Here is a 4,071-nt window from a genome sequence, read left to right as displayed (position 1 = left end):
GTTCCTGCATTGCTCCGCATGCCAATAAGGAAATCTTTTCAAGCTGTCATCGATGGCGACTTAAATATACATACATATGTACATACATATACATACATATGTACTTAAGTTATTTTAAATATGTATGACAAAATGACACCTTAAGGTCAAGTAATTTTCCTTTCACTTAGTCACTGAAATGAGTTTCGTCTTCCAATTGACAGTGTTAAACTCACTGTATTTAGTATAAACAGCAAAAGCTGAAGAAAGCGAAAGCCGTGCTTTGCACACCCCGCTTTGCTTTGTTTTCTTGTATTCGTTTTTTATTGCTGCTGTTATTTTTTTTTTTTTTTTGTAATAGCTGGTGTAGCACTGTTCGGCAGTACTTTATGTTATTTGTTAAGCCTATTTGAGGCCAAATTGATGACGTCGGTAATGTGCAAAACTTTAATAGAAATACCTTTGACTACATCATTGTTATGCAATTGTATGAAACAGCGAAGCGTATGCATGTTTGTACATACATGTTTATACATTTATGTACATAGTATGTACTATATATGTACATATATTGAGTATACTCGGCTTGTTTGTGCAGTTTTAAATTATTACGTCGATTTTTATGTGCGTTGAGCATAAAATTTAAGATGCGATAAGTTGCATGGAATTATTTTATGTATTTGTTGTATGATATGCAGCAGTGGCCTGTGTTTTGTTTATGCTTATGTGCTTATACAAATAAAAATGTTAAAACCAGCTTGCGACTTCACGGGGCAAATACGTAAATTTCACCACAAAATTGTTTTCTCTGCGATTGTATTTTCTTCATTTGGTCGTTATTATAATTATCTGATTTCCTGATTGCTTCTGAACTCCAAATGCATTTTCAATTTTTAATTAGTTCCCCTAAACACTTACAACGATACAAAGCTTGATCAATAGTAACTAATAGTAAACCAATATTTACCTTATAAGGATCTGCACAAACTCCTTAGAAGAGATTCACCAAGGTAATTGTAGGGATGTACCTTGCATCAAGATACACTGGAATTCCGTCCGCTCAGACGTGTACTACCACACTGTGCAGTGAAACTTTCTTTTTGCTGCCACCCGAAATATTGGAACACGCATTCATGAGTAAACAAAACTAGTTGATATATGCTACAATTATTGCTGCCACTGCTGTCGGTCTTCGTGCATACTGATAGTGCCAACGCTGCTTGGAAGATTGTTGCCGCTCTTTACAGTCAACTTCAGTTGGCACTCGAAGTTTTGTTTACAATTTCACATTTATTTGTGACCAAACTGGTTTACTTGCAATCTCTCAATGTTTTTTTGCAAGTTATATCTTCCAATCTCGATTTTGTGATGTATTTTCTTTGACTCTAGTGAAATTCCCTTCGTGTCTAATTGTATGAGTGTATGTGCACGTCCACTTGTGCTCTCTCAAAGCAGCCACCGCGTCAGCTGATCACTTGCTACCAGGGAGGCCAACTCTTTTAAGGCTAATTCCCCGAAATTCCTGAAACAATTTTCCTATTTTCAATGAAATTCCCCCGATATGAATTTCGCTACATATTTAAAGCACTTCATGCTAATTTTTAATAAAAAAAGAGACAACAATATCATTAATTGTGATATATAATAAAAATAAAAAAAATCGAAAACGAACCAGAAAAAAGAGCGTCAAACGTACTCGTGGAAAAAGTGAAAAATGTCGCTATCAGTGTTGCCAGAAAGTTTCAGGCTTATTGCTAAGTTCTTCGAAAAAATAGCTAAAAATAGCCAAAACATTTGTTTCATATCCAAACAAAATAGCTAAAAAGATGTTCCTTCAAAAATTAAATAATTTGACTATTATAACACAAACAAATATGAACTTAAACATTTAAATACGTTGAATTGGAGTAGTAAAATACCTTATAATTATGACCACGCTCGGAAATATACTTTTTTCTTGCTTCTTTGAATAGGTGATCTTGTTTTGCTGGTTCATGACCTGGTACCAGTGTTCGGAATGTATTCCGTAATCGAAATGTGTCAAACTTTGCTACATTCACATACACATACATGCGCATCCTATTTGCTTGCCTTTTGATTGGTCGAACGTGTTTAAATTTCTTTCTGTTTTGACATTCAAGGTTTCTCAAGCAACAACAAAGTACATGGCTGGGTTGTGTTTGCTCTACTGATATTACCTTGGTTGCAATTCATCAATTTAAGCTTATATTTTATGGAAAATTACACACAGCAGCAATCTTTGCGATTGTCAAAAGTTTATATGCATTTGTCAAAAATTTCACTAGCCCCATGAGCTACTGAAATTTTATTCACCTCATACTTGTCAAAAATTTACTCTCCGGGAACTTTGTTACCGATTCACACACGCCCTCAATAGTAGATGCCACAGTATATACAGCAATACACCTTTTTGACTACTCCTCGGGGGGTAAAATCTGATCAGGGCTGATAATGAGAAGTAACATGAATTTTGCTGATTCAGAGTTGTATACAAAATTACTGTATTTATTTTCTAATCTTCAGATATCCAGTTTGTAGCCAGAGGCAGTGGCATGTAAGGCTCAGTAAAATCTACTCATCATGTTCGAGCAGCTCCGGGTAATGGACCATTGGATGTGCTAGCGGATCGTATGACCACCATAACCAACGGAGTCTCCAAGCAAATGCATGTCCTGAATTTATCCGGTAGCAATTCATAGCATTTACTGATGTACATAGGTGGGTATGATTCATATTTGTGACATTTTATATTTTGATGTTAAGTATTTTTGAGGAGCTCCGGAAGCCTTAATTATGTACTTAACTATTGAAATTCTTCTTAAATATTGTTACGATTATCCTTGAAACCTCGTCCGGATTTCCCAAATCTCTCGGATCGTATCGCTGGATTGTTAAATAAATGTTAACGATCACCAAATTGTAGTACAATTAACTTTATTGTACAACAATCAATTTACAATACTCGCTAATACAGTAAAAACAGTTTACAATACTTGTTAAAGCAATAACAATGCTTTACTAAACTTGTTAACACAATTAAACTTATAGCTTGCTTATCCGCAACTCACTTCTCTGCTCACTCTACTTGTAGCTTGCTGACTTGTAACTAACCCACTCCGCTGTGTGGGGGCTCTTATATATCTGCGCTCGCACTCACGGCAACTCTAGAATGTTCTGAAGTTCATCGCTCATTCTCTTTCCCTCGCTGTTCGCAGTGTTCATCCAACTTGACGTTTCACTTTGTGGAACATTCTACTTCATTCCTCGAACAATCTGCCTATTTCTCGTTGTTCGCTTCGCGTTGCCGCAGTATTCGCCACACCGCCCTCCACCTAAGTCTGATCGTCCCGATCAGACACACTTGCTGTTCCAAACGCTGCAAGCCTTTCCAAGTGGACCACCTTCATCTTGTTTCTTGGTCTCCCAACGGTCTGGATCCGATACACTACGTCATTTAGTCGTTTTACGACCTTATACGGACCTTCCCAGTTGCATTGTAGTTTTGGGGACAAACCTTTCTTCCGTTCTGGATTTTACAGCAACACCACATCTCCTTCTTGGAAACCCTCGGAAGTCATCGCCTTATCATACCTGGCTTTCATCTTGTCACTCATAATTTGCGTCTCACAAGCGCATGTATCTCTCTCAGCTCCTCTTCCAGGATGTTTGACGTCTCTTTTCCAATTCTTCTAGCATCACCAGTTACTCCAAACTTCACGTCACTAGGCAAACGGAGCTCACTGCCGAATACTACCCTTGCAGGAGTTTTACCCGTTGTTTCATGCACTGCTGATCGGTATCCCATCAGGAACAAGGGTATGCGGACATCCCAATCTTTTTGATTCTTGTCCACGACCTTCCGCAAATTATCTTCCAGGGTTCGGTTGAACCGTTCCACCATGCCATCTGATTGTGGATGAAGAGCCGTTGTTCGAGTTTTCCGGATACCCAGTATCTGGCACATCTCTTGGAACACCGCCGATTCAAAATTTCTTCCCTGGTCAGAGTGCAGCTCTATAGGTATACCGTATCCCGCAACCCAATTGTAGGTGAATACCTCCGCTACTGTTT

At 38.0% G+C, this 4,071-nt stretch overlaps 1 protein-coding gene across 1 annotated transcript in view; it reads right to left on the bottom strand.

The window, feature by feature from the left end:
- LOC118744793 (mitochondrial thiamine pyrophosphate carrier) overlaps positions 1–1,038 on the bottom strand; it is a gene marked incomplete at its 5' end in the record, with an annotated part of 12,815 nt that extends 11,777 nt beyond the window's left edge. Inside the window, 1 exon segment of the mRNA XM_036478126.1 lies at positions 947–1,038.
- Positions 1,039–4,071: the final 3,033 nt, after the last annotated feature.

Source organism: Rhagoletis pomonella, unplaced genomic scaffold (genome assembly GCF_013731165.1).
Source record: "Rhagoletis pomonella isolate Grant_MI unplaced genomic scaffold, Rhpom_1.0 Rhpom_scaffold_00001, whole genome shotgun sequence".
NCBI lineage: Eukaryota > Metazoa > Arthropoda > Insecta > Diptera > Tephritidae > Rhagoletis > Rhagoletis pomonella.
The sequence above is the reverse complement of the archived record's forward strand: the minus strand, read 5'-3'. Positions and strand labels throughout refer to the sequence as shown.